We start from the raw sequence: 15,142 nt of genomic DNA, 5'->3' as shown, positions 1-15,142 counted from the left end.
AAGTTTCAAATTACAACGCTACGTCAAGTAATAGCAATCATTGATGTTGGAAAGTCCGTTTGACAAACTTACTGTTTCAGCTCATCATTCATTACTCTAAAAATATGCCACGATAATTGCAATCTTATATCCTTTAGAATATAGTTATTAGTTGCATAGAATTGTTGTAATGACGGTAGTTTCAAGATGGTCGTAAGTTTATTAGCAAATGAAAAGCATTGGCATCAATTTGCGCCAATCAAAAGGCGTCATGTGAACTTGACCTAAGATTTGATTCGGAATGTGACAGCGATTAAAGCGAAGACTTATTAATATAGAAAATAGTATTATCTTTAGTACTTTATTAATAGAAGTGAATTGACAGTGATTCATGCAAAACTAATAAAGGGTATGAGACATTTCATTCAGACATCTGTTTGCCTGATTGGAGCCCTTTACTAGGAAACTACATGATATTTGTTAAAGTAGCTAGATTTATAGGGAAATTAACTCTATTATTATGCAAAGATTTCAGATATCAAATTAAAGAAACGAATAAATATCACGATTGACCAATAAACAGCATAGCTTCTGATTATAATATTTTCCTAAAAAAAACAAATTTACATCAAATATATTAAAAGCTTCATACATTTAAACCTATATCAGTTCCAACGGTATTTAAAATTATTTATGGTAATTTACAACATAAAATAAACACAGAGTCGGCTTCATGCATCGATCTAATAAATGATGCGAACTGGTCAATACATCAAAATTGCCAATAACAATAAATCAACATAAAATCGACTATCCGATGAACATTTAACGAATGCTTGATTTATCGATTGACAAAAGATGTTCGTTGGATCGTGGATATATGTGGGTAAAGAAAATAGAATTGAGAATACAAGGAATTCATATGTTATTTTTACTATAATTTTATCTATATGAATTCACCTTATTAAATATGAAATAGAATGGCTTTAGGTACTCTAAAGTATAAAAGAGTAAATACATAAAACAGGGCATTTAATGATTCAAAATATTTTTTTTATAATACTTAAAACCATATCAAATCTCTCAAATCAACAATCAACACAATAATACAAGCTAAATGGACTCATTCTCATCCTGCCAACAAAACGTCCAAAAGCATTTACAAAAATAAATAATAAATCACAACATAAAACAATGACAGTTGTCATCATTCCATGTGACACTATCCACAACTGACACTTAAGAGATCAAAAACACAAGAAAGCGTTTCAAAATAAATGAACATCGGTTTCGATTTGTTCAAAGCTTTCGACAGAGTCACGCGTCATTTAAAACTCAATGAGACATGGCCATATTGTAATGGTTGATAGAAACTAACACATTTTAATGAACACTTTGTTTTTATAGGTGAAAGTTCGTATTAGTATTGACTATTAGACGACTTTAAAGAATATGAATGACAATGATCCGAGTGTTATTGAGTTGACCTTGTAGGATAAGAATAAAATTACCTAATTAGAATCATTGACTACAAAGAAAATTTTACTTATCAAACAATTAAAGATTTTATCAATAACAAAACAAAATATTTTAATTACCTATTCTTTGCAAATAAACGATTGCAATTATCGTATTATAAATTGGACATGTAGAACACATTTAGCTCAGTGTTCAGATTTGTATGCACCATCTAAATTGAGACGTAGAACATCTCCAATGAAAGCGGCATACACAGAGACAAATTAACGGTCGGCGACATGTCATATCATTTGTCAGCGACTGTTGTCAACTGTCGGCCGATTAGTGGCGACATTGTCTCGCCACTTAGTATCCGTGTCGTGTGATCCGTTATAGTAATTGCTTGTGAAATCGGGTTTTGTTTCTCTTATTGATGAAGAGCTATTAATTGCTCCGATTGTTAATGCGCTTATTTTAAGATTTAGGGGTATGAGGAAATCATTTTGAATCATTGTATATTTAGAGAACGAAGACTTATTAAATATTATAGAGCTCGATTTAAATGAGGCTTAGACTATGAAGTTTATGTAGGATAGTAAAGGATATGAAGAAAAACACATTATATATAAAATACATTTATGTATAAGGTAAAAGCTTCAAAGCTTCAACTTCCTGTTTGTAAATTACCTTGTTAATTTTGCTCTTCTTAAGGTATCGAGGCGACTGTGTGAGGTATTATCTGAAAAGAAAGAAGGAATGATTAGTATATTTTGACTTAAATATATTTTAACAATAGTTTTTTAAATAGTTACTACGTAATTTTAACTAAACTGATAGAACATAAGCACATGGATGCATGACGTTTTATAAACTATAATAGTATACACATATCAGTTAAATAGAATCTAAACATAATATACAACATACACAAGAACATAGATTTACAAAAACATTTAACAATCAATTAAAATTCCACAGAACAACGTCCGAAATTCGACAAAGTAAATAAAATGTTATTAACCAATTAATCGGGCAGTTCACGATCATTGGACTGTTTATCAAAACATCACATCGTGACATAGAATTTGCTCAAATTAACGAACACGACAAATGCCACTATTGCCACTAGATTTGGGTATTGGTGTCACGAATATAATCTTTTACGTGACCACAATCCTAGATATTATCTAATATAAATTAGTACCATGTTGTGAGCTAACGGCTGAGGTGTGTAAATTTATGGCTGATTGGTGATTACTACCATACACAATACACATGGAGTACCCATATGTAGGCATGTTAATGTGAGCTTAATGTGATATTTCCCGCTCCTTTGCTTTAAACATTAATCACAGATTATATATCGTTCTATTTAAAATACGTCTATTTCATTACCAATAATATACCTAGGTATAACTCCTGTTGCTATGGTTCAAATCAATGCATGATATCTTTTGCATTAACTACAAGAATAAAAACACACTCAATTTCATTTTAATTTCTAAACATATCGTCAAAATAAAATGAGGAAAATCCGAACTAACTTAACAGTACCTAGTTACCTACTAATACCAAGTAGGTATAGCGTCTTGATAAATTATATCGCAAGCATCGTTACATGCCTTTGAACCATTACTACCTTCATAGATGATTATAAAGCTAATTCAGAGAATCAAATAGGAGGTCCGTACGTTACGGTAACTGATAAATTCGAATTACACCACTGACAAGTGTAACAAACAACGCAGCAGGAGCACTTCCAGCATAAATCACAGACATGCGATTATGTTTATTAAAATCAACTTTACCAGCATTAACATAAAGATTATTGTTCGCTAAAAAAATAACCGCGTCCATCTCATTTGCATTCGCGTGTTTAATCGAATGTGCGTTTTATTTGTTTGTATTTATAGTTGCTTTTAGTTTGTTAAGATCGTTTCGTATTAACCATTGAAGTCCATTTAACAAAATATCACGTTCCGTAGTGAGCGGACGTGAATAAGTGAATGCAATATAAACATTATGATTTGCAGCAATTACACTCGTCTCGAGATTCACGTATATCAAAGGAACTATGACAACTATAAGCGAATATGAATAGTTGAATGGATGTTTATTTAAAAGGTTTCACGTTTTCTGAATGCTTATTAGAATTGCATAATTCATGTCGAGATTTTTGTATAACAGTCGGACACGCCAGACTTTATTGTTTAAAACGTAAATATCTGTCGTCTAGAAAATTTTCATTTAATATTTATTGAATTGTAGTTCTTATACAAATACTAACATAAACATTTAGTTAATTGTTAAATCAGTCTAATCCTTATTTAGCCCAGAAATTCTGAGCAAATATTTCTAAACAATATCCAGGTAATACGATATATGTATATAATAAAACCCTTATAACTATGTCGCTTTACAGTTCTATTAATTTAATCAAAACAATGACTCGTTCCATCTCAATCGTTCAACACTCAATTTGTCAACTACGATAGTGTCACTCCTATATTAATAATATCTTTATGTGATTAATTATCAACGAAGAACTAACCGAGTGTAGTGATCGATTTAATATTTGATTTTCGATTTTCAGCAAGCATTAATAACTTCACAGTTTGGTTGGTTGCCGCCAATAATGAGCGTGACATTTAACCCAGTCGTTTATACGGCAACAACCTTTGGTCACAATAAATCTTTGGTTTTGATAATTTATTAAATATTTCAAGTCAATTTGTTTTAGCATGGTTATTTCTTTCTATGGTACGCCAAGGGTACGCCATTCGTAGATTAAAGTAAGATTTATGTACATCTACTATGATATATAAAAGAGCTAGATACGTTACCCGCTCTCTATTTTGGCAAGAAAAAACTCAGGTAAGTGCCCGAGTTTCACTTAGTCACGCACCATTCAGCGTCGTGGCTGGACGTTCTTTTTGTATTTTAATCGGCAGTTGTTATTACGAAGTACATGAGTGAGACATGTATTATGTCTCGTGCGTGAGAGTGAAAGAGAGAACAACTGTATTGGTGATAATGCGTTAGTAAGTAGGTATGTATTAATTACGCTGTTTTTTAGTGCAATGATGTTGGCGTATGCCGCGTCTACTAGTATAATAGGTCATTGTACATCTATTTCAGAGTTAATCTTATTGAAATTAAAGTATGAATCAAATTTAATGAAAATTTTAAACCTCGTTGATAATATCTACACTAAAGCCTTTTTATTGCAATCTGGTTCTTATAGTTCCTATCCCTGAATTATAACTAATATTACTCAGAAGAAGAAAGCATTTAATTAACAATATCTTCTATAGATATTTATCACTATTGAATCGATTGATTAATCAGAGAGAATCCCACAACAGCACGAACAAGCCTGTCTGCCCACACGAAAATTTAAAACAAAAGTGGCGCCAAATGTTCCCCATATCTTATTTATTCAAAAGGTTTTATCGCAAATGCGAATCGGGCTACTTGTTTCAATGCTATTTTATGAAAATTGATTATGGACTACTTGAACGGAAGGTCGTTGTATTATTTATTGTATAACAACTAAACCTGTTGAGGGCTGTTAAAATTGTTCTGCAGTTCTAAATATCTGACAATATCGGAACGACGTAGACTACTTAAAAGCTGATGTGTGTCGAGTTAACTAACGCAATTAATGTGTGTATCTGAATTCTGAAGTCGTGATTGTACTAATATTATGCAGCTACAATAATTGAACTTATTGTGTAAGGTATTACAAAATGATAGTGTTTCAGTAAATGTACCACGTCAAATTGAAATTGATTTCTTATTAAATATGACAATGACGTAGTCGTACATTTTACACTTAAAGGATTATAAGATAATGATTAACAAGTAAGAGCAAAATATGAGAAAGAGCAATAATAAATATAGTCACAACATTTTTATAAAGTTACGTCTCAACTCTCAACAACCATGCGAGAAAATAAACGGTTATAATAGTACCTTGAAGTCTCATGTCTAAAAATAGGTTTTCATCTAAATTGCAAATGGATGCTTGTAAAACTACAATTTAATTGACAATAACATTTAGCATAGTTTACACAGAAGTTTGGAGTCAAGCGTTTGACAGCGTCGCCATAAATCTTGTTCAACGTCAAAATAAGATCTCAGTATAAACGATCTGTAATCGAAAATGAATTTGTGTCAATCTGTTCATTGCAATGGAATTGATAGGATTATTAATTACTAGTATTCCAAGGTATTTATAAGTTAATTGTAGATATCTTTAATGTCGTGGATCACTAAGTACGCAAAGATGTAAATTAAGATACCGTATGATGCAATATTGTGCAGTACATGAGATATGTAGAGAAAGTTTTGTAAACCATGTTAACATTATATTCATATTGATATATTAAGAACTCGTGAAGACGTTAAACTACAATCAAAAGTAAAAGATAACACAAAAAAGCGATCCAATTATCACGTCCTTTATGAGTTAAAAGCCGCTTTTGTGTGGGGTAGAAGTAACTGAATCATTAGATACAATATTTGTATCTCAATTTGTTTGATCTGGTCATTACACGGGCGCCCTGTTACCGACAGGAGGGACATGAGAAACACGTATTAGAGTCCGTGGGAAACGACCACGGTCAATATTGGCCCAAACAGTTCATTGTTACCGATGAGTTTTGGTAGTTTCTCTGTGGCATCATCAAATAATTCCCCTACCGCGTGTACCTTTTACACCTACGTGCCTCGTGTGTTTAATTTTGTAATTAGTCCGTCTGTCGCTTTGCCGATATAATGGTAAATAATGTATTTTTGTGGGTCACTTTTATTGCCGGGTGAGATACGCCATGGGTGGCTGAAACCTTTCTTATTTTATGACAATGATCTTTTTTGGATGCCGATGTTACGGTAAAATATGAATGTTCACACGTGGAGTCTTTTATATCCTTAAATTGTTTGGTTAAGGTTAAAATATGTTGGTAAGTTGTATGTAAAGTTACTGTAAAGGCCGTTTTGGGAAGGTATAATTTAATGTACAGTTTGGTCAATGCTTTGACGACGTTAAAATTCTTCTATTAAATGTATTATCATATATTATTCAAATTTGACACTTTCAATTAAATTAAAGTTACTAATGTGTTAAGGAAAATGTATTTCTCGGGTTAAGTATGTGTATATTATATTTCAAGGCACTTATGGATGATATTTATTAGTTTTACAAATTGTTATACAAAAATGACCGTTGCGTTGTTATGATTATAGTTAATATTCTAAATCAGTGTGATCTCCTCATTTCTTATTACTATATTTTTGTATGATCTTTATTATAAGCAATTATTGCTCAATTTATTTATATTTGTAATGTTGTAATTTATTTGTAGGTACTTTCCGTAAGTTTATTATTCATTTATTACACATCTCTGTTACCTTTAAACAAATTCTTCAAATATTGTCTCGTTAAATCTATATAATACTCTTTGATCTAACAATAGGGAAAAGTATCGGCTCGGTTATAATCAAATTACACCCTTAATGTTATAAAATCACTTCGCGGGCTATTATCGGGTTTCACACTCAACATTTTGGAATAATTAGTTAAGTTCTCATGATATGGACGCTTGGCTTAAGTGCAAAAATGCATTGTGGTTGTTGAATCTTATACTTATAACGTTAAAAATAATGTTTAGTTTGAAATATTCAGAACTAGCTTTCCACCCGCAGCTTCGCCGCGCAGTCAAAAAAAAAACCCGAATGGTTCCCGTTCCCGTGGGATTTCCTGGATAAAACCTATCCTATTTCCTGGGGTAAAAAGTAGCCTATGTCCTTTCTCGGGTATCAAAATATCTATATTTTATATCTATACCAAATTTCATGAAAATTGGTTCAGTAGTTTAGGCGTGATTGAGTATCAGACAGACAGACAGAGTTACTTTCGCATAGTAGTATGGATGAAGAATAAACATTTCATTTATGATGGAGTAAAATTGTAAAGTAAAATTTAAGAAAGAAGTTGCTGTTTTCTCTTTGGATTATTAACTAATGATATTGGCTGATATCCCGGTAGTTTATGAAATTTGAATTCAAAATTAATTCATAATAATTTATTCTGTTTAACCCAATACTTCGAATGCCTTATTATATTCATATTATTTCTGTCTAGTCATTGGAATTAAATCACAACAGGGTATATCATGTACTTATATATGATACAATGATACTTATATAATAACCTAACATAAATTACATATTTACATACATACCTACATAAATGTTTATAGAGAGACCTTCGTACATACTATAAAACTTTAATTGTATATATAAGTAAATTCGCTTCAACTTCATAAATAATAAGGAATCCCCATCAAATATAATCTATCTGTTACATCCGTTCAGTCCTTAGATTAATTATAATGTAAATAGTCTCTCAGCTCGTCCAGACGTATAATCTGTGCGTAATAAACCACACCTAAAATACTTTAATTACGATCGTTAAAGCCCGCTACTCACGTACCTGTAGCAGGGGCAATATTGGAATTGCACCCTTAATTGTGGTGTGCATAGACAAGCAGGGCTTTAACCGGTTACTCACCTACCTGCAGCAGGGGCAATATTGGAATTGCATCCTTAATTATGATGTGCATAGGCAAGCAGGGCTTTAACCGGTTACTCACCTACCTGCATCAGGGGCAATATTGGAATTGCACCCTTAATTGTGATGTGCATAGGAAATCAGGGCTTTAACCGGTTACTCACCTACCTGCATCAGGGGCAATATTGGAATTGCACCCTTAATTGTGATGTGCATAGGAAAGCAGGGCTTTAACCGGTTACTCACCTACCTGCAGCAGGGGAAATATTGGAATTGTACCCTTAATTGTGATGTGCCTATGCACTTGCAAGAAGAGCTTTAACCGATTACTCACCTACCTGCAGCAGGGGCAATAATGGAATTGCACCCTTAATTTTGATGTGTATAGGCAAGCAGAGGCAATTTAGAGAACAGCTGAAATTGCTCCGACCCCCAAGCAACCAAGATTGTTCCAATATTGCCCCTGCGTCAGGTACGTGAGTAGCCGGCATTAACCAATAAATATTGTTTATACATTACACAACTTGTTAACTCTTAAGATACCCTTAATAGTTGAAAGCTTATAATTTGAATTTTGATTAACTTCCACATAGATAAGCTTAAGGTTTTAAGGGTCTAGTTCTGAATTCAGACACTATTGAGACGTTTATTTTATGAATAGTCATTAGTATGGCAATTAAAATTTATGTCCCGTTTTGTAAATGTATGAGCTCAATTTGTATATAAATGGTTCATTTGGGAATTTAAAAATTGCAAAATGTTTGCGATATATTGAGACGACCATCGAAGAGTTGCTTGTGATGTTGCTTGAATTTTTTGAATGACCACCAAAATGTGCTACATTAAAATATTTTGATACAGATTAATCAGATATTTTACACATAATATAATATTATAGATAATCGTAACTTTTCAGAGGTATTTTCTATATTCCTTTAAACATTCTATTCCTCTGTATAATACAATAGGCATGGCAGGAAATATTATCTCATAGTTTGACAAACTTAGGTTTAATCATTTTACACCTAGGTTTAGTATACCCACGCGACTTACCCAGAGAAACAAATAAACAATTATTATTGGTAGTTGTCAGTTGTTAATTCGTGTTTGCATTTCGTCAATTCATCGCTTTATCTGTCAAGATATTGAATTATAATCATGATTTATTTCATGCAGAGGAATAACGTAGATTACGAGCGTGGCTTGTTTCATGTTTGAGAGAGTTCATTAAGTATTTTAGATTGTATTATAGCAACTACAAATTATATTTTTTAATGGTTATTATGATGATAATTTTGTTCTATATTCGTTCTTTACACTGTTTTAGTCTTAGTAATTGTATACTAAAAATATAAAATATTCAAAAGTCGGCATAATATCTTCGGGCGTGTCTGTAGATGCCTATATGGACGGTGTACTTACTCCAGGCCACTCCAGGCTTACTACAACCAGGCGATCCACATGCACCTTTGCCCACTCTTATATTAAAAAAAATGTGTCAAATAATATATTAAAATGAAATTTTCTTCAATTTATTGCATGAGCTGTCTCCAGTATTGAAGTCTAGGATCATCGACCTATTACGTGTAAACTTATGTAATGCAAATTTCAGCTAACATCTGTTTGTGTGTTTGTCTCCTTGATCTTGCATTTGCATACGCGTCGCGTGGGCAGGCGCCGTTTACGAGTTCAAAACTATTTGGTCACTTTATATTTAACACTATTAGATATTCTGATAAGTATAAACAATTATTGCAGCAAAAAGTAAGTAGTGTATAATATGGTCACTTCAAAACTTTTATTGACAACTTATGTCTGAAAAGCCTTAACATGCTATATCTTCATTCTTCAAATAATGAATATTAAGTTAAGTATTAATAACATTATATAAGGTCCAATCTGATTAAACTTCTTAGTCAAATACTTTATCCCCAATCCTCAATAGACCTACTACAATATCAATCAATTTGCCCAACACTACCAGCCGACCAGTCTAGTTGGCTAGACTAGTTCCATTTACGATAAAAGAATATCAAAATCCAGATTAACTTCTTGATTTCATAATTCGACGCAAGGACACCCACAAACCTACTTCCTGTATAAAATTATCACAGTTAAAATTATGAATTATTGGAATTGTTCCTACTGCTGGGATCAGGATTATTAGGAGGGTAAATATGTTAATTTCTTCTTCTTAAATTCGCCCGATAAGTACGAGATGATACATGTCATACATCATGGAACTTTTTGATTATTGTACATACAAATGACATAGATGCTATAATATGACACGTTTAAAGCTTCAAGTTTTACACTTTAAAGCATTGGTGATATGGGTAATATTAAAATGTAATCAATCGATAAATTGATTTAATTTTTGCACGCTCGTTTACACTCGAACCCGTTTATTATGATAGAAGTCGAAGGTTCAATACTGAGCCACCGCTCACTTCACTGTACCAACCAGCTAGCTTGTAATATTAACAAATTTAAAGTAAATAACCAAAACAACAAGCCTGTCGTGAGAGAAACGTCACGGTAAGCGAAAATGTAAAATTAATATCCAACGATTAGTTTTAGAGCTGAACCGGTAATACCTTTTCATAAATTAAAATAAATTAATGTTGTGATGTCTTGAGCTTGCACAAAGGAATGGTAAACAATATTCAATATTTTATATTCTATGCTTTTTGTTCTGTTTCTGTTTCTTGGTTCCGTCCTATTGCATCGATATAGCTACTGTAGCTAGTAACTAAGCACTTAGTAACTGAAACGAATTAAACGTACTTGAAACTGGATTAAATAGTTGAATTGTTGTTGAATTTATTGTTGAAGATTATTCACACTATGACATTATTTCAATTCGACCTTCTCTTTATAAAGATTACTTCCACTACAAGCACAGCGATGAAAAACACATTCAACAAAATCTTATTAGTCTAAAAAAAGGCATCATCACAATACGTGCCAGAAAACCACCCACTGCCTTTTAATTTACGTGGAATAAAACTGTAATATTGCAATATCACTATACAATTTATTTGAAAATAGACTTAATAACTTAGAGTATTTACAAAGCTATAAACTGAGCAGCCATAACATCGCATATTATTAATAAGTAACTGAACTTAAAGCATCAATAGAAGTCTAATATTAGAACTAGCTTCGTACTGGCGCCAGTTGCATCCATGTAAATGGGGCTTGAACGAAGGTGTAGGTTACAATTTACAATACTATATACGTATATTTTATGATACTCAGAGAAAGCTCACAATTTCCTACTAATGTGCTGTTCTTTATCGAGTGTAAAAATATATTACGTATTCAAAATATTTAATAACTATGAATGTTTATTGTTAATAATAATTTTACTGAAATTTTATTTCAAGTGTAGAAGATAGTAAGCTAGCCTGAAAACCTTGATGTAGACTTTTTAATATCGAAGATGAAGTTTGGTTATCAATTGCAAACTGATGAGATAAATAATTATTAGGATTTGCCAACAATTCATGATTATATTATCGTATTATAAAGAAACAAAAGCTGATACAAAGATATTAGAATTAATAATAAGCTCTATTAGTTTTAGAGTTAAACCGTTATAAAGAAATAAAACAAAATTCCTTTATAATATGTATTTAAAATATAATATGTTTTACCTACTTATTAGCGAGTATGTTTAGTGTAAAATCGTCTGACAAACGTTGACACATCGTGACAGAGAGACACAATAGTGATAACTTTAGTGTAAACGGAGTGGTGCGAAATGAACGTGGGAATGTGGCTGGCAATTAGCTGTGTGGATTAATGTAGATTTTAACGGGTTTAAAACGCGATTTATTTCAAATAGGTTCAAAATGTAACTTCATTTTGTATTAAACAGTTTATAATTTTTGGAAACTTTTATATATATGGAAACTGTAAGAAGTATAAAATATGAGAAGGATTTGGGGCGATTATTTGCATACAGACAGATAACAAATTAGACCAGATAAAAAGGCTTCTATGCTATTTTCAGATTTACCATACAAATATGTAAAAATGGCGCGTATATTATTATAAACCCGCCTGATATTTATTATAAACTAAATTTCGTTAAAATTTCTAGAAATGCAAAGTAAATTATACAAAGTGCAATACCGTCTTACGAAACAGAATAACATTAAGCATCGAAACATGTTCACGCGAAACAATCCATTAAAATACCAACGGATTTCCTTATTAAACGCCTATCAAATGATCATATTAGTTACCACGAAATGAGCATTAAATATCGCCAATTTAACGACTATGTATAATGAAGTGCCTCCGCCCGCGTAGGGATTTAAGGCTCTGACTACAGGGACAAGCGAAGCTCTAAGCGTTGTAGCAAGCGAGGCATAGAGCGATAAAGAAAGCGATTATTTTAAGACTTTCAGCTGTGTTCCACTGCACGCATCGCGATGAAATATTATTGAAAATCTGTATTGAAATGGTGTATTTACATCAAACGTACAAATGCTCATTCTAACCCCATTATGACAAATTCTTTTAGTGTAAACAAGCAGAGAGCATTCTTTCGTTGTTCTTAGTGCGGTTGAAAAGATTGAATGCAATAATCTAATATTTAATAACACTGAATACGAGTTTTCGTTTAAACTCAAACATCACGAAAGAATGCTCTTGCTTTTGATGTAAATGCACACTTTATACGTAATCATCGCGATACTTGTAAAAGAACACTCAAACCATTAATGTATAAGTATTATATGAATAAAAAGCTAGATATCACTTTCAGCTTTATAAGAGATTAGCTGTGCCCCAAGGTTTTACCCGCATTGCTCCGCTCCTGTTGGTCTTAGCGTGATTGGTTATAGCCTTCTTTCTTCTTCCTTATCTAACACCTAAAGAATTTGTCAAATCGGACCAGTAGTTCCTGAGATTAGCGTGTTCAAACAAACAAACTCTTCAGCTTTATAATATTACATGCAATATATATGCTTATACAATTACCATATTATATTGAAATTCAACATTAAAAGGTTGGAATATAAGTGCTCACAATTGATTGCTATTTAACTATGATCGTAGTAATTAATTTATTTAATAAGTGCATTTATCAAAACTATTCGGCTATGAATGATTAATGATCTCCCCGAGTTATCTAAGGCGTGGCCATAGGAGTAATAAGTCTATTTACTGTATAACTTTATAGATTAGTGTATATTTTACTCTTGCATAGCCTTTGATAAGCTGTTAATTAATTATTGGTTTAAAGTACATTTTTTTTTAAATTGTTAGCGATTTAAATTGAATGATTCTAACAAAATAATTGAAAATCCTTGTCAATTATGATAATAATAATATGATGAATTTTTCAATAGTCAAAGCTATAATCCATGGAGATGTAATTTTTTTCTTCCTTTTTATATAAATATGACGAAGTGAATATAGGGGTCGGAAAATAGTATAGAGATATAGGTAACAACATCGACTTATTCACATGACATAATACGCATACGTAAACCTAGTACACAAACAAGATACTTCAAAATCATTTATCACAGTACAAAGTGGTACAAACGTGGAGTTAAATCGATTCAACGATTATCAAAATGTCATTCAGCATTATAATTGACATTAAACTTTAATGTCATTGAGAGAATACTTGAAATTACGTTAGTTTGGCGCCGGTGTAGTTTATATCTCGGCATCCTAGTTACCAAATTATGCTTAAACAGTTACAGAATTGCATTCGAATAACCCCATTCCGATGGAATCGTCTCGCGTCTTAATTTAAATACTAAGAGCTTTATTTGTGTTGAAAATAGAAGAGATAGAGAAGCATATTTATAAACAAAAGCTTTAATTTTAGTTAAATTAAAAGCTTAATTAATAGATAGAGACGAACGCCTCATTTTTTAATACTATGTTATATATTTTTCCTCTTAAATATAATGTATGAAAGCCTCCCATTTATTTATTTATTTATTAACACTTTATTGTGCTGGCATACAAATAAATTCTTAAAATTAAAACTTAAAACTAGTCCAGCACAGAAGGCGGCCTTATCACTTAAGAGTGATCTCTTCCAGGTAACCTACTGTGTGGAGTAATATTATGAAAAAGGAGGTAGGTAGGAAGTACAAATATCATTCCGAATTTATAATGAAGTTATTAATTTTGCTTAGTCAGAATATGCAGTATGCACACGGGAATCCCCAAATCGCATAATAGGTATACTTTCTATACTATAATACTACTAGTAAAACATAATGAAATCCCTTCAATCAAGCATTCTTCCATGAGTAATCAAATAATCCAACCGTTACCACTAATATTTACATATCAACGGAGTGTTAGCCAAAACGTGTGACTTCTGAGAAAGCGACTCATGTTTCTTCAGACTGGCTATAGGAGCCGCGAATTGAGGAACTTATTTTGATTAAATTTTTGACCTACGATAACGTTCTCGCATGACGGTGATATAATCATTTCTTTTCACATATACCATATTAAGCATAAGTAAATCCGTAATGCTTTATTTACTTATAAAAAAAAGTTCAAACGTAATTTTACGTAAGACATCCATATCAATAAAAGTACCAACCATTTAAAATTTGATACTATATTTTGTTTGTTAAATTTCGTGAAACGACTGTTATAGGTATCATATAAATAAACTAGCTTACCGCCCGCGGCTTTGCCCGCTTTCTCTAAAACACTATCCTATCTCTCAAGTTGGATCGAACTGCACATGGTGTGCGAATTTTATTATAATCGGTTAAGTGGTTAAGGAGTCCATTGAGGACAAACATTGTGACACGAGATTTATATATATTAAGATAGGTCGATATTTCAAGTAGTGTGTCATCTACTAATTAGTTAAATTGGTCCTAAATATTAAATGTTACAATATACGTTTCTAAATAGCTTTCGTCAATAGGTTTTCTTATAAGCTAATTTAATACAGTAGACATTACTATATTTATTTCAAAAGAAGCTTTTCTTCTATGAATCGCTATGTAAAGCTCAAAACATCTACATCAAAAGCCTTTACTTCTCAACCGAATCAACATCATCTAACTACCAAATCTGAAGCTTACAAAACCCGATTACCACAAATCTGAGTGCATTAAGCTTTTCATTAAT

General features: G+C 31.9%; 1 long non-coding RNA gene across 1 annotated transcript in view; it reads right to left on the bottom strand.

Annotated features, from left to right (window-relative positions):
* LOC123698422 overlaps window positions 1–15,142 on the bottom strand; it is a 60,786-nt gene that overhangs the window by 25,057 nt on the left and 20,587 nt on the right. Inside the window, exon 2 of the long non-coding RNA XR_006752408.1 lies at window positions 2,125–2,176. This is a non-coding gene — a long non-coding RNA (uncharacterized LOC123698422). The remainder of the gene's footprint in view (window positions 1–2,124; window positions 2,177–15,142) is intronic.

This window comes from Colias croceus, chromosome 16 (genome assembly GCF_905220415.1).
Source record: "Colias croceus chromosome 16, ilColCroc2.1".
In the NCBI taxonomy this organism is placed as follows: Eukaryota; Metazoa; Arthropoda; class Insecta; order Lepidoptera; family Pieridae; genus Colias; species Colias croceus.
The sequence above is the reverse complement of the archived record's forward strand: the minus strand, read 5'-3'. Positions and strand labels throughout refer to the sequence as shown.